This window comes from Miniopterus natalensis, chromosome 1 (genome assembly GCF_054644295.1).
Source record: "Miniopterus natalensis isolate mMinNat1 chromosome 1, mMinNat1.hap1, whole genome shotgun sequence".
NCBI lineage: Eukaryota > Metazoa > Chordata > Mammalia > Chiroptera > Miniopteridae > Miniopterus > Miniopterus natalensis.
Window position 1 is genome coordinate 35,579,816 of NC_142081.1, and position 24,551 is coordinate 35,604,366.

Here is a 24,551-nt window from a genome sequence, read left to right on the forward strand (position 1 = left end):
CTGGAATGCATGTCTCTTAGAATGAGTTAGAAAGTGTGTGTTTTTCTATTTCTTGGAAGTGTTTTTGAAGGATCGGTGTTAATTATTCTTAAATGTTTGGTAAAATTCATCAGTAAAGCCATCTAGCTCTAAGCTTTTCCTCGCGGGAAGGTTTTTGTTTGTGATTTCTACTAACTCAATCTCTTTACTTATAGGTTATTTAAATTTCTATCCCTTCTTGAGGCAGTTTCAGTAGTTTGTGCCTCTCAGGGAATTTGTCCATTTTCTCTAAATGACCTGATTTGTTGGTATTGAATTATGCACAGTATTACCCTCAACCCTCTTTATTTCTGTAAGGTCAGTGGTGATTTCCCTCTTTCATTCATGATTTTAATAATTTTAGTCTTCTCTCTTTTTCTTTCCTTAGCCCAACTATTTTCTTAAAAATATTTTTTTATTGATTTCAGAGAGAGGAAGGGAGAGGAGGAGAGAGAGAGCGACAGAAAGATCAATGATGAGAGAGAGTCATTGATCAGCTGCCTCCTGCATGCCCCCTACTGGGGATCGAGCCCAAAACCTGGCCATGTGCCCTGACCCGGAATCAAACCATGACCTCCTGGTTCATAGATCAACGCTCAACCACTGAGCGACGCCAGCCAGGCTAGCCCAACTATCTAAATGTTTATCAGTTTTTGTGGAACTTTCTGAAGATCCAACTTTTGGTTTCATTGATTTTTCTATTGTTTTTTCACTTCTTTGCTTTACTTATTTTCACTCAAGTGTTCATTTCCTTCCTTCTACTTACTTTCGGTTTAGTTTGCTCTCTTTTTTCTAGTTTCTTCAGGGAGAAGTCAGGTTATTGACATGAGATCTTTCTTCTTTTTTAATACAGGCATTTACAGGTATAAATTTTCCATTAGCTGCATCTGAAAAGTTTTGTTGTGTTGTTTTTATTTTCACTTAGCTCAAAGTATTTTCTAATTTCTCTTGCAATTTATTTTTTGGCCCATTGATGATTTAAGAGTCTGTGGTTTAATTTCCACATATTGGTGAGTTTTTCAAGTTCGCTTCTATTATTATTTTTTAAATTTATCCTTGTTGTTGAAAGTATTACAGATGTCCCTTTTTATCCCCCATTGATCCCCTCCACCCTGTACCCCTTCCCCCCAGGCCTTCACCCCACTATTGTCTGTGTCCATGGGTTATGCATATATGCATATAAATTCTTATGCTAATCTCCCCACCCACTCACCCACCCACCCACTCTGCCTTCCCTCTGAGATTCATCAGTCTGTTCCATGCTTCTATGTCTCTGGATCTATTTTATTCATCAGTCCATTTTGTTCATTAGATTCCACATATGAGGAACATCATGTGACACTTGTCTTTCTCTGACTGGCTTATTTTGCTTAGCATAATACTCTCCAGTTCCCACCATGCTGTCTCAAAGGGTAAGGGATCTTTCCTTTCTACAGCTGCATAGTATTCCACTGTGTAAATGTCTGAAAAGATGCTTGATGTGATTTCAGTCTTCTTGAACTTGTAGAGACTTCTTTTGTGTCCTAACATATGGTCTATCTTTGAGTATGTCCCATGTGCACTTGAGGAAAATGCCTATTCTGCAGCTTTGGAGTGGAATGTTCTGTAAAGGTCAATTAAATCCATCTGCTCTAGTGTGTCATTTAGAGTCACAGTTTCTTTGTTGATTTTTGTCTGAAAGATCTATCCAATAAAGTCAGTGGGGTGTTAAAGTCCCCTACTGTGACTGTATTGCTGTTGATCTCTCCTTTAAAATCCTCCAGAAGTTTGTGGGGGTTTTTCCCAGCCTGTGTGAGTCATTTGTTCTGAGGTGGGTCTCTTGTAGACAGCATATATTTGGGTCTTGTTTTCTGACCCATTCAGCTACCCTATGTCTTTTGATTGGGACATTTAATCCATTTATATTTAAGGTTATTATCGATAGGTACTTATCTATTGTCATTTTATTTCTTTATGCCTATGTTTCTCATTCTCTCTATTTCAACTTATTACAGCAGTCCCTTTAACATTTCTTGCAATGCTGGTTTGGTGGTGATAAACTCCTTCAGCCTTTTTTTGTCTGGGAAGCTCTTTATTTCACCATTTATTTTGAATGATAGCCTTGCTGGATAGAGTAGTCTTGGTTTCAGGCCCTTGTTTTGCATTACCTTGAATACTTCATGCCATTCCTTTTTAGCCTGTAGAGTTTCTGATAAGAAATCAGCTGACAGTCTTAGGGGATCTCCTTTGTAGGTAACAGATTGCTTTTCTCTTGCTGTTTTTAAGATTCTCTCTTTGTCTTGGATTTTTGGAATTTCAATTATGATGTGTCTGGGTGTGAGCCTCTTTGGATCCTTCTTGCTTGGGACTCCCTGTGCCTCCTGAAAGCACAGAGAGTCACTTGTGTGACTTTTTCCTTGAGCAGATTAGGTAAGTTTTCTGCCATTATTTTTTCAAACCCCTGCTTACTTTCAACCTCTTCCGGCACTCCTATTATGCAAATATTTTACATTTCATGTTGTCCCACAGCTCCTTTAAACTGTCTTCCTGTTTTTTAATTGGCTGGGGTTTTTTTGGTTTTCGGATTGATTTTTTTCTACCCTGTCTTCTAATTTGCTTATCTGATCTTCAGCTTCCCCTAATCTGCTGTTCATTCCTTCCAATTTTTTATTTCTACTATGTCACTCTTAATTTCCTTCATAGTTTCTATATCTTTTCTCATGCTATTGAGTATCTTTATGATTAGTATTCTGAGCTCTATATCTAATAGATTGCTTATCTCCATTTCATTAATTCTTCTTCTGGAGAATTCTTTGGTTCTTTCATTTGAGGCTTATTTTTTTGTCTCCCCATTTTGGCTGCCTGTTTTGATTTGTTTCTATGAATTAGGTAGATCTGGTAGGACTCTCAGTCTTTTGGGTGGTCTCTGGTGCAGGCCAATGTCAGATGCTGTTTGTGACTGGTCTTGAGTGCCCTATTTGAAGTTTTCCACACTCCACAGCTTCTGGTTTCCTTTGCTTGGGCTGGGTGTGTTTGGACAGGATGAAGGTGTGCACCAAGTTCTGCTTTTCCAAGCCCTGGGTCCAGAAGCAAATAAGGCAAAGACTCAAAGCACCCAGAAGCTGTTATTCAGTCTCTTAAGGAGCCTCAGGCTATAGAAACTCCACAGGGTGGGGCCAGAGGTTTTCCAGCAAGGTGGGGCAATTGCTCCCCCCACCCCCAAGCAAAAGCTGCTTGGAAGGTAAATGTTTGCCTAAGAAAGATGTCCTCTGCAGTATGAGGGAATAACTCAGCACCAGGGTCCAGATGGGTGCCCTCTGAGATCTATTCCCCCAACAAGCCCCCTGGATTCTCCTCACACTGCTCCAGTCCACTCTGCCTCCACTGGAGCCCAAGGTGAATGGCTGCACACGAAACTTTGTGTGTTGGCTCTTTAAGAGGGTGCCTGCATTACCAGCCATCTCTCCCTGGCAGACAGAAACCCAGCTGCTTTTCACAGCCAGATGTTAAGTGAGCACCTTTCTGAGATCTGGTGCTCTTGGCTGGGAAGCCCAGCCTGGGGTTTAGGCCCCAGAGTCCTCAGTGGGAACCCCCACAGCTGAGATGTCCCTCTGGGACCTTCAGCTGCTGCCTGCGGGGGCCCAGCCGGCCCTCTCGCGTCCGTACTTCCTACCAGTCTCTATGTGGTCTCCACTTTTCCTCTTTGGTTATGAGGGTGCTCCCCAGCTAGTCTTCAGTTGCAGTTGATTATTCAGGGTGGTTTTTCTATATTTTAGTTGTAATTCCAGTTTGGTCCTGGGAGAGTATAGTGTAGCTTCCACTCAGTCCACCACCATCTTGGATCTCCCCTCCCTTCTATTATTGATTCCTGATTTAATTCCAGAAGAGTTCTTTTATTTTTAAGTACTTTGAAGTATCCAATCAAAATTGCACTTGTATGTAGCAATTTCATTCTAAATTTAAAAACAAACAATTAAAGCCTGTACCCAAATAAGCTTAAACAAAGCAATTTAAGGAACAAACTCTAGAAGGAGGAACCGTGTAATAAGCATCCTGGTGATTTTTTTTCTCCAGTGACTCTAACTCTTATTATTTGTTTTAAAATTAAAACATAGATATAAAATATCTTTAAGATTTTCACATGAAACACTTGATTTAGAGAACTTACAAATACCAGTGAGAACAAACAAATCATAGGTTTTTAAATAGAGTGATGGGGTGGGAGAGAGCTAAAAAATATGAGTGGTTTCTCCAATCTAGTTTTAAGTGATTTCAAATAACAAAACTTCTACCACTTCCCTTGGCAGATTTATGGAACTTGTATAAGAAATATTTTCCTGACATTCAGGCTGAGTTTTCCTTTTCTCAATTTCATCATGTCAGGCATAGCTGTGCGTCTGTACACCACCCCAAACAACTCCTCTCCTTATTTAGTTTGCGTTTCAGCTCCTCAAGGACCTGTGGAAGGCTCTTATATCCCCTTTTTACACTCTTCATCCAAGTCAAACATATTTAGGCCTCTTAATCTGTCTTCTTAAGCCAGCTATTATACTTTTGAATTTTTGTTCTTTGAATTTAGTCCAGTACGTTCACTCTTTCTAATTCATGGGGACCCTGAACTGTGTGTGAGTCATAAGGACTCATTCTTGATGTCACATAAGCAACTGTCTACCTCTATGCCCCTGGCATTTTATTTGACCTATGAAGCCCAAAATAGTTCTTAAAAAATAAAAAATAAAATAAAGACGTTTGCTTTCCATTACCAACCACAGGTGGTTTTCAGTCTCACTGCTTTCCAAGTACTGAACCACCATCCTGCTGGATGTCTGTCAGTTGGATTATTTTTCCCTCTTTTGGGCGGCAGAAATAAGCAAGTTCTTTCCCTGGCTCTCTCAATAGTCCCAGCAGTTCATCTGGTCTGGTTCAACCATTCACAGCTCAGGCCTGCCAAGTTTACAAGTGCACAAGTTCTTTTAGAGTCCTGCTAGTGTACTCTGGCTATTACTGAAACCCTGGTGGCTCATCTATACCTTTATATGCCTTCCAATGTCTCAGCAGATTCACAAGCACAAAGTCTGATTATTTTGTATGCTTTTAAAAATCTAGCTAAATATGTAAGATAGTCTCTATCTAATTTTTAGAATGCTGCTCTCTAAATGATTCAATAGTTCTTGGATTCCAATGGTATGTAAGTACTAGTCCAAGGAAGTACTAGTACTACACAGGGCATAAGATCCACATATGCATCCTCTTAAGACTATTGATGACTGAGCATTTTTCACTGGTTCCTATCCACTGATTTTTATGAGCAAAATATACAGACATCTTACTCATTTGAATTCCATTAATTGAGAATGTAATGTTGCCTGGAGTAACATTTATCTTTGCCCTATGGACGAAGATTCTCTAAGCCAATAAACACTGTTTTGGCAGAGCTGGTACAACGGGATCTAGATGAATCATGGTGCCTGAGAACTGTAACACACAAATTATTGGGTATTTTCTCTATGAATGTGTCTTACATGTTTATTAAAGCAGGCTTGTAGCATCTCTGCTTGAAAGGGTGTGTTAAAAAATTATTTTGAGTTACATATAAAATAGGGAAGACTATCTCTTTTCAAATGGGAATTCAGATTTTTCTTTACTTCCTATAGCATTGGAAAAATTATATGTGTGTCATTCCTTTAAGTTCCAACCACAGATGCAAAGCCAGGATCCCAGAATGGAATTTATCTCTTACTGTACTGGTTTACCTTCACTTACCATTTTGCCTTCAGTGGTCTTTCCTTTGCTCACAAATAACTCTAGAGGTGTTATCACCATGTGGCTCTTTTCGGATGAAGTATCTGTTAGATTGTAAGCCCCTAAGAGACTGGGTCTGTGCTTCCTAGCCCAATGCATTTCATAAAATCTGTCCTCAAGTAATGTAAATCAACGTACAGGCAAGATTTCAATGCCTTCAACCAAAGGAGTAAATAATAGAAATTTCAGGCATTCTGGGTGACCTTTGAAATGAGTGGGACTTTTAAATTGATTTTTAATTATACCACAAAGACTTTCATTGCTCTCCCACAGCTAGGGTGTCACAGAGCAGTGTCTAGGGCACTATGGAGCAAGACATTGGCTCAGATAACTGGACGTAAAAAATAAACATTCCCTGGTAAAAAGCAAAGTAGAATCAGCAGCAAGATTCGATATTCAACCAAATGAGTCCAGGACAGTGGCATGTCCAGGTCAGGTAAAATGACAAGCCAAGCTAATACCCTGGAACTAGAAGGGACCTTATAGAGTACTTTGTTCAATCCTTTATTTTCCAGATCCAGATACTGAGACCAAGAGAGGTTAAAAGACTGGCCCACTAACAGAAAAGTAGTACTAAAGCCAAAACTAAAACATACTTTTCCTGTCCCCCCCAACTCTGTGCTCTTCCAGCTGTGTCCCAGGTTCATTATTTATATTGCCAGTTGAGTGGATGATCTTCCATGTAAACCCAAAAACTTGTCACTGACTCAGATTTTTTTAAGTTTAAATAGGAAAAACATTTGTTCACATCTAAATCAAAGAAAGCCTAAATCTTATGCTTTACATAACATTATTTTGTTCTTCTTTATGCCAGGTGTCATAGTTAATTATTCTTCATGATATCCTCTAATATTTTTGCTTTAAAATGGATATTACACTACCACAGGGCAAACAAAAGTATGTAAAATAACTATAACTTAACTCCCCTGACTAGGATGGTAAGTAGGATAACAGGCTGTCTACAAAGGAAGACCACTCAATGAGCCAATTCGACTGTTTATGTAAGTAGATGAATACACAAAGCTTCCCGGGTACAGGGCTGCTCTGCTGTGTCTTGGGGAGCCCAGAGGACCTGCAGGAGAACAGTTACTATTGTTTCTGGCGACAGTCTCATTTGGATGCTATGTCTGTGCAGCAGGCAAAATGAAAGTCCAGAACTAGATTCCAGAAAAGAACAGCAGACCCTAACTATACAGTTTCTCACATTTCTAATGAGCAATAGCAGGGCTTTCCTATCTTTTCCTAAACCCCAAGGTTTCTTACATTTCTTAGAACTTTGCCAAGGTGTGGGTATTGATGTTGGTGTCAAGTATCAGGAATGTATATTAGAAGCCAACATGGTAGGGCCCAGGAAAAACTGTGAGATGCTTTCCCACACCTCAGCACCTCCTCAACACCTTCCTCCTTTCTCCAGGCTTCAGTTTCCTCCAAAAGTATCTCATGTCCTGGGGATTCTAATAAAAACTTATGGCAAGGATGGTAAACATAAGACGTGTGTCCTGCTCCTTACCTGCTGAATCTATGGCAGACATTGCCGATCATGATTCTTTCCCCCAGTGGATGTGGCTTTCCAGTTTATCTAAATACAGAATTCCAAACAATCACTCCTAATCAAACATAGCACAAAGATAAAATGTTTGCCATCCCTGGCTTCAGGTATCATCAAAATACAAAAGAATCGACCGAGAGGGAAAACTCTTGAATCCCAAAAGTCTCCAATGACTCAATGGACTTGGACAATAATATGTAAAATAGCAAGCCGCATAATATGTAAAATAATAATCATACCATTTTAATAAAGAAGCAGATTATATTTGCCAAGATAAAATAAGGAAGCCTTTGAGAATACTGTACCATACATCTAGAGACCCTTCAACAATCAAATTTAACACTTGGGGGCTCTAGAGCTCAACAGCTTCACCACGCATTCCTGTGACACAGTGGTTCTCAAACTTGAGCAGCCATCAGAATCACCCAGAGGGCTTGATAAAACACAGATCGCTGGGCCTCATACTTGGATTTTCTGATTCAGTAGGTCTTAGGTGGGGCCCAAGAATTTGCAGAAATAATTTCCTAAGTGATGATGACACTGCTGTCTAGAGACCACACATCGAGAACCACTGTTATAATCTGATGTACTGGAGATTCCATCCTTACATTATCCTAACTCTGCTCACTGAAACCACATTCCTAAGGCCCCAGGGGCCTAAAAAGCAACTCCCATTGTCTTCTCTCCACCTCTATTCTCCCTGGCCGCTCAGCCATATTTTATTTTGATACCCACTCCTCTCTTAGATGCCTTAATGCTGAACCAACCAGAGTTTCCTCCTAAATATAGGATTGAATAAATCTTCAGTATCTTTTTACACCTATAGAAACCTAAGATTTGGTCCTCAGTTATTCTATCTTTCTGAACATACTTTATCTTTTCTATTTCCATAAATGACTACAGTGCCCACATTAATTCCAATTAAATCTGCATCTCCCAAATACAAGTCCTCATTTTTTACTTTTTCCATCTTTATATTCCCAGCACATGGTACAGTGCCGAATCTCCCATTCAACATGATCCACAAGACAGTGGAATCTACCTTTCTAGTCTTGCCTTTCCCCCTACCCCCAAATGAATTACATACTGACAGCTGTACTTCCTACAGGTTTTGCTTCCATACTTGTGGGTTTCATTCATCCAGTGCCTCCACCTGAAACCTCCTTGTTCAAATCCTATACAACCACCAACATCTAATTATGTGCTGCCACCATTATGAAGTCTTCCCTGATTATCCCAATTTGGCTAGCTCTCTCCTTTTCCTAAACTCCTCTTGTAAGTGCCTATCGCATTTAGCCTCTATTACTCTCCTATGGACATACCCTCTCCCTCCTATTCTGAGGGAAAACCCCTAATCTAAGGCATATCTTGGTGACCACATGATCTCCTATTTTACAAAATAAAATCCTGATTGCAGGTATCTTATCCAATTATCCTCATCACTCTGTTCATATTTGTCATACAATGTGTTCTAATTTTTGCTTCAGAGCATATGTTTCCCAAAATAAATAGCCCATAATTTATTCTGGGACATTATCATACTTCTCTTGGTATAAGAGCCACCCAGAAATATCACAAATATGCCCTTAATAATAATCGAATGCTTTCCATATTAGCACTAGCTATTGTATGTCACAAGACTTTTTATTACCTCCAAGGAAAGCGTGCCGGCCCCAAATCTAGCCAGCTAAATGTGTTAAATACTTAATCTGCACATTCAGCCCCAGCTAGACACTAAGCTAGTTCTAACCCCTTATCATGGTGGTCTATCAACAGTCCCACTCCCACCAATATAAAGGTCCCAGGATTAGATTTGCTGTTGCAAACATGGTGTCTTATATCGCTGAAGAGAGCCACTGGGGCCCATAAGTCTGCTGACTGCAGTCTTCTTACCAGGCCCTACTGAAACTCTGCCCAATCTATCTGATTTTCTTTCTTCCCCAGTTCCCAGTTTGCATTCTAGTTCTTCCTGCTCTGAGCCACATTTTTGTTTGGGTGCCTACAGCTGACCTAGTCCTCACTAAGCACCTCTCCACAAGGTCCTGGATGCTATCACTATTCCTCAAGGCCCCTAGACAGGCCACCCTCAAAACAGATGTTAGCTTCTAACTGTGAGTATTGCAGCTTCCCAGGAGTCTCTGCTGTTGACCTCTATTCACCAAATTAGAGCCTACCCAGCATTTCTGAGGACTCCTGGAATGTAATGATTGGGGCAACCTGAGGGCAACATCATTGTGGCTAATGATAGTGGTCCACATGACATCATCTTTCCAAGAACTCCAAAGCCTGGATGGCTGCCATTGACTCACTTCCCTTGGCATCCCCTAGCCCTGGGTCCTCTTGGGTCTCCCTCTGCATGGAATTGAGAAAGGTCTTACTGGTGCTACTACTGGCTGCCATATGTCCTTCACATTGGTTACATGAGTTTGGGCCTTAAGTATCACTAACCCATCTCTTCTAGTTCTAGCCCACCTATCACGGCATGAGGGATGAGCTATACCACACCAATGACAGAGGGCTTCGTCCTGCCCAGATTCTTATCCTCTGATCAAGGGGATGTAGGGCTATCTGCAACCCTACTTTCCTCCCAATTAGCTTCAGAATAATTGAAAGAATTAGGTTGTAGGAGAGAGGAAAATGTTGGTTCCACCTTCTTGGAGTATCTCAAAACCTGGGAATTCTTGCCCTGTAACTTTCATCCACCCTCTGGGAACCAAATATTGAACACCCACCAATGACCATCAAGAAAGCTCCACTGCCTAAGGTTCAGCCCAGATGTCTGAACAGTTGTAGGGAGAGTAGTTTTTGTCTTCAGCTCAAATTTCTCAACACCTGGCAACCATGTATTAATTTGACTGGTTGCCAACATCCTCAAAAAAATAAAACTTCAGGACCATGTTGCTAAAATACACTGTTCTTGTATCTGGCAAATTTTTTTCCATGCTGTTACCAATGAAAATAAGCCATCCACTGACACACCACTGCTCTGAGAAACGTTTAAGATGGAGAACACTAGTTGTCAACCTCCTCAACCTTCTACTTGTACTTATGATTTATTATTGCCCAACTACTCTGATTTGATTTCATATCACTTGGCAAACACTGATTTGGGGGCTATTGTATAACAGGCTGCTTCAGATGCTGCAGTAATCAATAACAGTAGATTTGAAAATTTACAAAGCATTTTCCCAATGCTTCATCTCATTTAATTATATATACCTAATTCCTTACAGATCAGATCAGGAGAAAGCTAGTAGTCTTGCTTCTTACCTCTTGCTACCCAGCATCCTAGCAAGTTATTCTAGATCCCTCTCAAGTCAGTTCTCTATCCAAAAAAAAGAAAAAAATGGAACTAAGAAAACTGAGTGGTCCAGGGAGTTCTGACAACCAGTTGCTATAACCAATTTACCTAACTGTTCCATTTGTCTCAAATACAGGCCCCAAGGTTTCTACCCCATCCCACCACCTCTAAAAAAAAAACAAATTAATATTCAGGGTGTCCCCCAAAAATGTATACACACTTTAACAGCTGATAGCTCGATTTTGAAAATTAAATGTATTTTAATAAACACTGCCTTTATAATTATTCCAAAGGTGTGTAGACATTTCTTGGGACACCTTATATTAAAAGTCCCTCCAAATAAAGATGCCTTAAATCATGACTCTCACTAAACGTGGGGGTTACCTTTAATGTTGACATTAAACTAAATAAATAGAGTAGAATTTTGTTTCAGTACTCTCCTGATTTGGGCTTAGTCATGAGCAACTCATACAATCAACTTTTCATATTGAACTTTCCCACTCTGGCCACTTCCACGCAAGTCATCCATGACTTGCTGTCATTTCACATGCTTTGCACTGACAAACCTTTAATTTGCAAATGAAGATGGGATGATTTAGGTAATTTTTCACTTAAGTAGTAATATGTTTGTTAAGTGTTGTCTGTCCAAGTTAGGAACTGAAGTTAAATCCACAGGGTAAAAAAAAGAGTTTTGTTTACAAAAAAAGAGAGAGAGAGAGAGAAATCTTGTTCACATCATTCTTCTATGGTGCATCTGACTAATGGATGGGCTATAAATAGAAGATACAAGAATGACTAATTCTGTTTTGATTCCATCTCTTCAATGACAAAGGAAATCCCTCTGTACAAACATTAAGCTAAATCATAACAGCTGGACTTGAGGAATTTTATCTAGAACATCTACATCAAACAATTAAGAATGCCAACCTTGAAGATGGACAAATAACTCCCAAAGGTACCCAGTTGTATAACTATCCACTCAGGGGATGTGTGTTTTAAAAGAAAGATTTAAGTATAGCTGTATTTTAAGAAAATACACACTTGAAATCACCACTGCTAATAAAATTCAGGAGAAATCCACCCCCAATTACTTTATCCTAGAAAAATCCTTCTGTCTTTTGAGACTGAAAGTGTATGCATCATTTATAGCAGGAATATTTCTCTTAGAAATTTAGTTGTATCTTCAGAAATTTGTCAGCTAAATTAAATCCCTAACCATACAGAGAAGTGTGCTGGCACTGCACTGGGAAGGGAATGAATGAGAGACTAGATTGAATTTTCCATGGAAGCCGACAATTAAAATTGTTTTCTTTGGTATATCCCTTTCTGTCAGTTGTTTCTGAACTCTCCAAGAGAAGAAAAAAAGTTAAGAAGCCTGATTCAGTCATTTCCAAATCTCACTTCCAGTTTCCATCTTATTAAAGACATGACTTAACTTTAATGTGTGTAGCGTAAACAGAATCATAAAAGGGAAAGAATTAGAACAGTCTGGAAGCGTCAGTGTCCAAGGCAGGCAAATACCACAGCTGACTTGCTCTTTTTATTGTTGTTGTCCTTTCGTATTGTTTACTGCGAGTAGAAATTCTCTGTTCCTCCGCTCCCGATGCCTCACCCCTCATTACAATTGTTGGGAATTCCAATTTCACAAAGTTATTACGATACGGCCACAAATAATCCATCTTGTCAAGTCCATCTTCGGGACTGGAGATAAAGTTGGAGCTGAGTTGCTACACACATCTGGAGAAGGTTCGTTACTTGTAATCGTGAGCCGCTCTGTTAATGCACCCATGAGAAAGGGGCTGACAGGCTGCATATTTCTGCAAACTGTTCCCAGAAAGAACCAATTTCCTGACTTCCATGTGGTGTCAATAATGGAGGCATGAGATGGAGCAGCGCTTATGAAATATTGAATCTGCTTACAGAACCGGCTCAAAGCAAATTCAGACCACCTGTGAGAGGAAGCCCTGCCGCGGGTACTCAGACTTTGGCACACACGTGGCACATGTGAGTGATATGCTCTAATCTATGTATTTGGGCTTATTTGCCACAAAAGTCCCTGACAGTAGTAGTACAAGAAAGAAATGCGGGGGGGGGAGATATGCAATAAAACACAGTTCTGCACATTTAGAATTGAAACCGTTCAAATCACCGACATTATTAAATTTACTATCATAAGCAGCCAAAGGTCATCTTATTTGTCAGGAAAAAAGTGACTGATGTTTCATGGCATTAGTATTAGATCATTTTGGTTCTTGCCAATAAAAACAAAGCATTAGTGTTTCAGTGTTTTAATATCATGATTTAATTCTCTCAATGATATTGGGACCAAGAAGCTCAACCAACGTGAAGACCCCATCAAAATTCTTGAGTCAAAACTATGGTTCTAAAATGAGTTCACCATCCTGACCTCCCATTTCACAGCATATATTTTATGCCTGTGACTTTCCAAATATGGGTTCTTCGCATTGCAAATGTAAAGTTTTATATCACTGACTTGTGTTTCAAGGGTTTGCCTAAGTAAATAGAAAAACATCTGGGCTCTTTTTACTGGCAAAAGCAAGAGATATTTGACCTAAGATCAGATTCTGAGACTTGAACGTTTACTTGGTCTTTCCACAGAATGTCTCTAATTTTTCCACAACTCTCTGCTAAGAGGGTTCAGCCAGTACTTTCAGGGGAAGGATAAGACTAAGCACATGTCCCAGTAAGACGTATGTCCCAGTTGGCTTCCTTTACCCCAAAATGATCTAAACCATTCTAGAACAAACCTTCAACGCCTCAACTAACCTGAGAGCATCTAGCTCAAGATCTCTGCAGACAGGAGGGTGCAGGATACTGCTTCAGCTGCGAGTGGCAGAGCTTTTGGTCTCTCCCATCAGCAATTCCAGGGCACCATCGGCAATTCTAGTCTGAGATTTCCTAGGCTTCAAATAAGTCCCCTTCCTAGGAATTCCTAGAGTCTGGAGCTACAGCAGTCTGCAGAGTGGCATCCTGCACCTCAGCTCCATGGATGACTTGGCATTGCCCTCCACAAGCAGAAGAGGCTCCACCTCCAAGGGCAGAGTGCAGAGGACCCAGACATAAGAGGGCTTACAGTATGGCCATTTGTTCCAACACAGCTCTGGGCAGCACCATTTCCATTATTCTTCATGTGACTGGCACACCTAGACACAACTCCAATGAAAGGATCCTTGTTCTAGTTGTACAGCATGGAAACCCTTGGATTAACTCTTTTTGAGTTAACTCTTTTTGAAATTTTAATAAAAATTCAAGAATAGTAAACCTATTAGTTTTTTACTGTTTTGTTAAAATTAACTTTTTTCTTTTTTCTTGTTTAACTGAAAAATTAAATTTCTATGATAGATACAAATAATTGTGCTTCTTCAAAACATCTTGGCAAAAAAATACAGTTATTGCCTAAGGTTAAGAATCAAGGCCTGTTTCAATAGTCAACCTCCTCACAAGTTCAATGTTTCTTGGAATTTTAAACATATACACCAATGTTCACAGTCACATTATTCATAATAGTCAAAAAGTGGAAACAATCCAAATGTCCACCAACTGGTGAATGGAGAAACAAAATGTGGTTTGCCAATACGAGGAACTACCATTCAGCAATGAAAAGAAACAAAAGTACTAACCTACGCTACAACATGGATGAACCTCAAAAACATTATACTCAATGAAAGAAGCCAGACACAAAAGACTGCATACTGTATGACTCTATTAGTATAAATATTCAGAAAAGACAAATCTATAAAAACAGAAAGTAGATTCATGGTTGCCCGGGGTTGAGTGGGAACCGGGTATGACTACAAATGGACACATCTTTTTAAGGTGATGAAAATATTCCAAATTTGGGTTGTGGTGATGCTTGCCCAACTCTGTAAGTTTATTTTTAACCTTTAAAGAAAAGATTATATAAAAAAATAATGCCTAACATGTTTTGAGCATTTACTCTCAAGGGCAGTAATAAAGTGTTTATATACACATTCTCTTATTTACTCTTCACAACAACCCTGTTGGACAGGTACTATTATTTTCATTTTACAGATGAGAAAACTGAGGCTTAGAATCATAAATCATTCTCTCAGAATCACATAGCTAGTAAATGATGGAATGAAGACACTAGTTCAGACTATCTGACTCAAGAGTTTAAACACTATGCTAGAGCTTCCCAAAAGGTGTTCTTCAGTGTACTGAATTTGTTAGAAATATAGTAAAACAGGGATTCTTCTTACCCTCTGATATAATCAGGCAGGACCTAGAGCAGGCAGAACCCCAGGCCACTCTCTTCAAGATACAAGTAGCATCAGCAGTTTACTCTAAGTGCCGTGTAAATGTGTTTATTTTGTACACGTGCCATAACTCAAAGCCCCATCCTAGTTTATAATCACATCCTCTTATACTGTAGTTGTTCACACTCCCTGCAAGGAGATGATTGGCCAGGGTCACACTTGGGGTTTGTGGTAAACCTGCACCTGAACTCAAGGCAAGTGCTCTTTCCCCATGCATGGTGTCTTCTGTGTCATGATAGAATATTTGACTAGGAGAACATGGCAGAAATTGCCCTTAAAGACAAAATAATTTCAGAATAAAAAAGCACAACTTCATGTCCAAGAACATGTAAATACAGAATAGAAGAACCCTGGGCTTCTTCTAACTGCTCTCTCTCCTACACACCTGACTAAGGATCAAGTTCCAGATCTTCTATCTTCTAACTTCCTATTGATTCCATCCATTTCTCTCCACCTGCACTGCTGTTACCTATCATCTTTTACCCCAACTCCAAGGGTGAGACAATGGGCTCCATGCACCCTTTGTTCCTCTATCCATTGATTCCCTATGCCATACCCTAAGTGGTTTGCCTAGAGTATGAATCATGTCGTGTCACTCCCCTCCTTAAAACATTCAGTGGCTCCCCACTGCCCACAGAGTGAAGCTCTTGTCCTTGATATGGTCCCCTCTCACCTTCAAGCTCTGTCTACAGCCTGAATAGAGTACGTTCAGCTCTCCAGACCATAGTGTGTAGACAGGTCTTTTGCACATGCTGTTTCCACAGCTTTATCTGAGGTTCACAGGTTCGTCTAATAAATAGAACAACATCTGGACTCAGTTTTCTGGCAAAATCAAATATTTTAAAGAAATGACATTAACCTCTTCTCCCCTTTCCACCTGGCAAACTCCCATTCATCCTGCAGAGCTCGTCTTAGAACATCCTCCAGGATGCCTTCCCCTAACTACCCCCAGCCCCAGCCCCCAGCCTGGGTTAGGTGTTTCCCTCTGTTTTGGCCCTTCTGTGTCTCCTAATCACCTGTCTCACCTTCTAGTCTGCAACTCTCAGAAAGCAGATCTGTGGTCTGCTTTGTGCTTGGAAACATCCTCAGTATCTGGCACTCAGCAGATTGAAGGAATTCTGTACATTTTCAGTGGATAAAAGAATGACAAAAATAAAAACCATAATAACACAGCACTGGATTAACTTTTTCTCCAGCTTAATACATCACACCTACAATCTATTAATGAGCTTTTGTTCTTCAACTGCCCTTTGGTAAGAAAACAATGGATGCAAAACATCTAGACATCTTGTTTGCCATGCTGGTGCAGCAAGAGAAAAAACACTGACTCAGCAGCTCGTGCTCCTCGACAGGATGAGAGAGGATAACTATTTTTTAACCAGCCCATAATTTACTTGGCTGCTTTAATATCTTAATATCTACTGTGTTCATTGCAAAATACAAACATTGATTCACCCTAAATATAGCTCTGTAAATAATATGTTTATTTATGAATGGGTAAGGACTGGCCAAGACACAAAAATGAATATTGTTGCTCTGTCAGAGTGATACATTATAAATAATTTTATATCCTCTCGTTATTTTACCTTTATTGTTATCACAGTATTGTTTGTAATAGTTCATATATTTTTTTCCCATTAGGCAGTTGATGTCTACATATCAACTTAAACATTGGGTCTGATGGCAAGTCAATAAACATAATAAATGGAGTTGGTGGCTCTATTTGATTTCCAATACACACAGCTCCCATGAGGCCCAGTAGGTAAAATTATTTGAGAACTTGCATCAATAATAATATAGCCAACATGTATAGACCACTTTATCTCATTATTGCTTTCTTTCTCTTATCATTTAATTTAAGCTTTTGTCTCATCTCCATTTTACAGAAGAAAGAATTCAGTTTAAATGGGTTAAGTAAACTTGCTACAAGGTTAAAAGCTAGAGTGATGGTTGATTTTATGTGTCAATTTGGCTAGACCATGGTGACAAGTTGTTTCATCAAACACTAGCCTAGATGTTGCTGTAAATTTTTTAAATGTGACTAACATTTATAATCAGTTGCCTTTAAGTGAAGTAGATTACCCTCCATAATATGAGCAGGACTCCTCCAATCAGTTGAAGGCCTTACCAGAAAAGATTGAAGTTTTCCCAAGAAGAAAGAATTCTGCTTCTAGACTAAAACATAGAAGTTCTGCCTGAGTTTCCAGCCTTCTGACTCAAGACAGCAGCATCAACTCTTCCCTGCATCTCCAGCCTGCCAACTTGCCCTACGTATTTTAAACTTGCCAGCCCCCATCATTCCATGAGTCAAATTCTTAAAATAAATTGACTGATTAGTCAATCAATAGGTAAATAGATATACAGACTGGTATTCTGATTAGGGATGAAGATAGAGAGAGAGATAACCTACTGGTTCTGTTTCTCTAACAAACCCTAATACAGCTGATAATTAATTAGTTACCAGGATTTGAATCTTGTAGAGCCACTGTTCATAACCATTACAAAAATAAGATAAGTTACCAAGTTGCCTCTAAGAGCTGGTCTACAGAGTGGCCATCTGGCAGGAAGCGGCCAGGCCTGCGTGCTGTGGGCATTGTTGAGTAGCACAGAGCTCAGCACGATTTTCCTGTGCTTCCTCAGCACAACAGTGCTTCCTTGTGGCTTTCTCCTGGGTTCCTAGAACCTTTCCAGTGCCTTTTTTAACAACAAATACAGACTAAAGTGGAACTCTCTGCATGCCGGATCCCAGAGACACCTTTTTCTTGCCCCCTCAATAGCTGCTCTCACTGCAGACCCCTGGGTCTCAATCACAGCAGCAAGATAGACCTGTGGCTCTCAAAAGACATGTGCTGTTTAGGAAAAGGGGGAAAGAGAATGAGATGGCAGCAGGAAAGATTTAAATTCTTCTCATAAAAAAGAATTTGAGAAGAAGAAGTATTGCTGAGTAAAATCATGAATGTTTTCCGACCTTGAAAAAAATTGTTAGGAACAGGGCTATTTTTTTAATGGCTTTCTGGGACATTTTTAGGTGTGGCTCACCATAACAGCACAAAGATGCAGTTGATGTCTTTGCAAGGTTCATTTCGGCCCTGCCGCCCTGCTAGCGGTGCAGGCCCAGGGCAGCTCCCGGGCATACACAGCCTCTGCGGCCTGCGCCGGCTTAGCTGGGCACCCGCAGGCCCAGGAGCGGGGTGCGTGCCAGGCTGCCAGCACCTCCTCCCTGGATGTCTGAGCCACACTCACAGTTTGAGAGTCCTGGCGCTTAGCAAGCTTCCTGCTGAGCTGTAAAGTCGTTCCAGACAAATCTCCGTGTTTACAGAGATTCCAGAGCAGCGGGGAACATCTCAGAATACCAGTCTGGACGCAGAAATCCGTGTCTCTGCGCTAAGCTGCGCTCCACACCTGCCTGGCCCTGGCTCCCCCTTCCCTCCACACCCCCTCCTCCGCTTCCTTCTCTGCCTCGGCTGCGGTTTCCTTCAGACTGAGTCATTCCGGGATGTTCATAGTAAAGTCCTTTAAAAATCAAGTTAAGCCAAAGGGAGTGCAGTGGAAAGAAAGCTGTTACTTGAGTAAATGAAAGAGAGGGGAGAGAGAAGAGAAATACCAAGAGGCAAAAAGAAAAGGAGTTTGGGTGGGAGTGCTGGTCTCGATGCTTTTCTCAGCATCTTAGGAAGACAGCTTCTGGAATGATCTGTTACAATAAACTGGTGGTTCCCCAGGCCACCAGCTCAGGCACATCACGGGCTCTTCATTCGCCTAGAGCCTTACCTTGAACTCAGACTTTTTTTAACCAGATATCGAGGGTTCAACTTAGAAAGAGTCAGGTTTGAGACCCAACTTGACTACTTTCCAGGCACTTAATGTCTCTGGGCTCCAGTTTTCCAAATCCTTAAAAGGGGAGTGATAAGGCTGCTGTCTAATCCCAGGGCTGATAAGGGGATAAAATGAGATGATGTATGTGAAAATGTCTTTTCGCTGATATCCAAATCTAAGGCATTTTTACTCAATTCAATAAACACCAAGTACAACTCATTCGTTGTTCTTTCTGCTTTCCAACCCCTCCAAAATCTTTCGCAGAAAAACCACCTCCCGGCCAGCGTAACTGGGTTAAGGTTCACACAAAAGCTCTGCAATGGAAAAGAAAAGCTAACAGTTGCCATTCGGTAGGATTTCCAAGACAGCATCAAACAATCCAAAGTCATTCTAGAAGCTCTATTTATACATACCAACAATAACCAGCCTCTCCAGAGTCAGGATATATGTAATTCAAAAATGGCAGGTAGTCTTTTCAATACCTTTTGTTTAGGGAAATCAGGAGAAAATTTCAGCACACTTACTGTTATTCATATCTCAGCCAGTTCTCCTTAATCACAACTTTTCCTCCTTAGGTCCTTATGTAAGTGCAGAAACTGCTCTCACTGAGCTTAAACAACATGTCAAGTGAATCCATATATAACCAAGTAACTCAGGATGAAGCTAGAAACTCCCAGGTTTCAGAACCCTGATGAGAAGACACTGAAAAGAAAGTTTCCAGGACTGTTGATATCCCACATGTGGTGTGATTTAAGACCAAATAACCTGGACTTTGGGGAATGCACTTATGTCAAACTATTGTATGTCAGACCACACCCCTGCGGGTGGGGGTGGCATTTCCCCTAAAGGGAATGGATCTTCCCACTGTCAGTCATCCTGGAGCAGGGTCAATACTGGGTCAGGAGATGAGGTTTTGACAAGCAGTCCTAAGAATGAAGTCAGAGAAACTCTTTCTTCTCTCTGTACATCCAGGAGTTGGTTTGATCAGGACTCTGGGGCAGGCAGCTGCCTGGAGCTGTTCCAGTGAGAGGATTTCAGCCATCCAAGGCCAAGGTAGAGGCAAACCAATAGAGGGGCAGTAAGGTTCTATGATATTCTAATATCCCCAAATCAACAGGTTTTGCTAAAAGTTACCATTTGGACTCTGCTGAGCTGTGTTGCACTCATGGAATGACTTGGAAGAAGAGTCATGTTGTCGCAGATTTTCATCTGACAGTGGTGCAGCAATCACCACCCGGAGTTAGCTGTGGCGCATGAACAGAGATCTCTGGAGGGTCCTCAGCGGTGATGGGGCAGCAACTACAGTCAGCACCCAGGCCTGAATGTGACTTAAGATTCACCTGGGGGCCCAATTGGGCGTGGCTCAGTGGTTGAGCATCAACCTAGGATCCAGGCAATCGGGGTTCGATTCCCAGTCAGGGCACATGAGCGGCTTGAGGGCTTGATCCCCAGTCGGGGGCGTGCAGGAGGCAGCCGATCAATGACTCTCTCATCATTGATGTTTCTATCTCTCTCTCTCCCTCTCCTTTCCTCTCTCTGAAATCAATAAAGATATATGGAAGGAAGGAAGGAAGGAAGGAAGGAAGGAAGGAAGGAAGGAAGGAAGGAAGGAAGGAAGGAAGGAAGGAAGGAAGGAAGGAAGGTTGATTCACCTGGGGATCTTATTAAATAGCAGATTCTGATTGACTAGGTCTAGAATAGCATCCAAGATTCTGCATTTCTTGCAAGCTCCCTGAGAATGCCAATGCTGCTAGTCCCCACACCACACCTGTAAGTAACAAAGGTCTAGCCTTTTCACCTTGAGGTTCAAATCTTGGAACCTGCTCCATCAGCAAGCAAAAGAACAAACAACCAGGACCAAGGTAAGACACCAGGAAGCACACCCAAACTCTATTCACATCCAGGGAAGAGGGCCCCAAGACTAGCGAGGGTCCATAGTAATTAGGGAAACATTAACTCTAACTTGCTATACTTTGGAGAACAAACATATGGTGGGGAGTTTTCAACCCCAAGCTGGTAAACACTTGGCATCACTACACTTAGAAATATCTAACCATCTCAAAAACAGAGAAGAGTATGAAAATAATCATCTTTCAACGCTTAATTGCTAGAGTGGGCCAAGGCTTGTTCAGGAAAAACTCACTCTGTTTTCCTTTACTCTCACACTCCTACACTCACAATACTTCTGACACCAAATGTGTGGGTTTCCCACACCAAGCAATTCTGACACTAAATTCCTGGAGTTCGTGGAAACCCTACAGATTAAGGGCTCAATCCCAAATGAATAAATCTTTAAAAGCATTCCAAGCAAAGGATGCAGCAAGTACAGAAGTCCTGAGAAAAAGAAGGCTCGGATGTGTTTGAGAAAGAGAGGCAACAGTGGTTGAAGTAGACAGGAGACAGATCATTCATGGTCTGGAATCTTGTTGTGCATGGAAGAGATAATGATGGGTTAGGAAAACTAAGGTTATTATGTAGGTACTTATATAGCAAGAAAGGAAAGAGTTCCAAGAATTTTCTATCAATGAAATTCAAACTATAAAAATAATTGAGCCTGGCCAGGTGTGGCTCAGCGGTTGAGCATCGACCTAGGATCCAGGAGATCGAGGTTCAATTCCCAGTCAGGGCACATGCCCAGGTTGGGGGCTCGATCCCCAGTAGGGGGCAGCTGATCAATGATGACTCTCTCATCATTGATGTTTTTATCTTTCTCTCCCTCTCCCTGAAATCAGTAAAGATTTTTTTTTAAAAAAGAAAAAGAAAAAAATAATAATTGAGAATAATTTTTGTAACACAGGTCTAATGACAATAGAACTATTGGGGAGAGGGTAACATTTGGTTTAATTGGGGTTCAAAAATGAGTGTTCCTTATCAAAATCAGTTGAAATTTTTCTATGTTAATGTTGACTTGTAAAAAGATTTTACAAATTTCATCTTCAAAAATATCTTTCAGAAAGATAGATACTGACAAATAGCGACGTCAGTCCACAAACCATGATTTTCATTGAGCACACTCATCACTCAAAAGGCATTTGTGGAATTCTATCCTCTTGATATTTGCCTTTTGGCACGTCACTGCATTGCAGATTAATTGCTTCCAGTTGAAGTGTAGGTGGAAGCTCCTCAATCGCACGGTTAAGTGGATTTCAGACTGTGGAAATTTCCTTCACACTTACATTGAAGTCTGAAAAATGCTGCTGGGACTGCCGTTTAAGTTCAGAAAATATATCTGCTGCAAATCTGTGTGGAAATGAAGAATTTCTTCTTCTTTTAGCTTTTGAAGTATGGAAAGTGTATTTGAGCTTGATATTACTTGTGATTCAAATGTTAGTTGTCATCAAATGACTTTCCCACATGTAAGTTTCTCATGTAAGCACTGTTTTGTAAATTTAGATTGAATTAATTAACAAACATTACTGTGTCAGCAACAAAATTTCCAAAGCCATTTAGTGCTCAATAATAGTGGTTGAAACACTCCTTCTTGTTCAGAAAAATTTCAATTTCAATTTGAAAAATCACAATAAAACTATGCCACTGCTAAGCCATCAAACTGCCAGGCATCGGGCCTCAGAGCTCACATGCATTTGTGCTACTTCTATACTGAACCACTTGACAAGAATGTATAGGTCCTATGGAAAGACAATAACAAAGCTGAGGAATGCAAAAGAAGACTGATTACATTGAAAACCATACTATATTCCTGGAAGGGAGTACTCAATACTTAATGCTAACTTTTATTCCTTCCCACCTCTAGTAGATTAATTTGTATATTGGATCATGTTTCAATTAAGATATCAGAGAGTTTTCTAGAGCCAATCAAAAATTATTCTTTTAAGCTTAAAAGTCAACATAGGGGAAAATATTCAAAGAGGCGAGTGATAAAAGACTATCTGGTCTATCAAATAATAAACTATTCTAACCCGAGAAACAAGATGGCAGTGCAGGTAACAGCTGCACCCGCCGCCTCCCGCAACCACATCAAAATTACAACTAAAATACAGAACCACCATCACTCAGAGCCTCCTGAGATCTGGCTGCACAGAAGCCCCACAACCAGGGAGCTGAAGAAGCACCGAGACCATAGGAGGGGCGGAGACGCCGGCGGATCGGGGCTGAATCAGAGACGCGGTCTCGGGCCCACACCCTCAGCGGTGGGGGTTTCCCTGAGGAGTGAGGGGTCCCAGCCCCACAGCAGGCCCCCAGCCCAGGGCTCCAGGGCCAGGAAGAGACGTCCCCACAACTCTGGGCTGTGAAACCAGCGGGGACTGTCCCTGAGGGTCGCGGAGGCTGCGGGAGCCCCAGCAGCTCCTCTAAAGGGCCCGGCACGGACTCACTCGGACGCTCCCACTGAGCCCAGCGCCGGGCAGCAGCCGGAAAGGACCTGGGACACTCGGGGAGGAACTAACCTGCCTGGAATCCGGGCGAGAGGTGGAGGGGCGGCTTCCTCCCAGGCAGGAGGGCTGCAGAGGCCATGGCTCCTTCGGCGAGTCCTTCCCAGCACACAGCCGCCATGCGCCATGTTTGAATCGCCAGCGCCTGACTCTCACCTTTGGCCCCGCCCCGTGATTCCCGGAGGCCCCGCCCCTCCCCACCTGCAGGCTCATCCGGGCCATTTCCAGGGGCTTTTCTGTGCAAGTGGCCTCTCCAGCCTCATGCTTAGGACTTTCCTAAAATCTCTCAAACAAGCAGCAGCGGGCCCCATACGGCTTGATAAGTGGCCCCAGGCCTGGCACTAGCGGCAGCCTGCACTGGCTCATAGCTTGGCCTCTCCTGGACACCTCCAAGCCCAGCACAAGCAGCAGCCATCTACGGTTTGCTGTGTAGCTCATGCTGGGTGGCCCTGGGCAAGGCACTGGCACAGGCTGACTTTGCGCCTCCCCAGAGGCCCCAGAGACAGTGCACCTGGTGCTCAGACTCAACCACACTGGACTACAACCCTACCACAGCCACGAGTGACACACTCAAGGGGTGCACTTGGTGAACACCAAAGCTCCACTGAAGTAAATCCTGCTCCATAGGGGTGTCTCCAGCACAGCAGCTCTTTGGCTGTAGTTGCAGCTGGTCCTCACAGCTGATTGGCCTGGGGGTCAGTTCCTCCCAGGGACGCCAACAGCAACCAAGGCTCAACTACAACAGGTCAGAGCACACAGACCACACCGGGGAGCACCTAGAAGGCCCAGCTCAGGTGACTGGGGAGGCTGAGCCACTGGGCCCTACAGGACACCTACTACACAAAGCCATTCTACAAATTCCAGGAGACATAGCAGCTCTACCTAATACATAGAAACAAACACCTGGAAGCAGCCAAAATGTGGAGGCAAGGAAACATCTCACAAGGAAAGAACAGAAGAAATCTCTAGAAGAGGAACTAAATTAAATAGGTCCAAGCAAGCAAACAGATACAGAGTTCAGAATTTTGTTTATAAGGATGTTTAAGCATACTATTAGGGAAATAACTGAGAAAATCGATAACATAATAAAGTACCAATTTGAAATGAAGGCTACAGAAACTGAAATGAAGAATAATTTACAGGGGGTCAACAGTAGCGTAGAGGATGCTGAGAATCAAATCAGCAATTTGGAACATGAGGAAACAAAAAACACCCAACCAGAGGAACAAAAAGAAAAAAGAATCCAGAAATATGAAGATAGTATAAGGAGCCTCTGAGACAACTTTAAGAGGCCCAAAATTCATATTATTGGGGTGCCAGAAGGGGAAGGAAGAGACCAAGGAATTGAAAACCTATTTGAAAAAATAATTATAGAAAACTTTCCCTACCTGGGGAAAAAA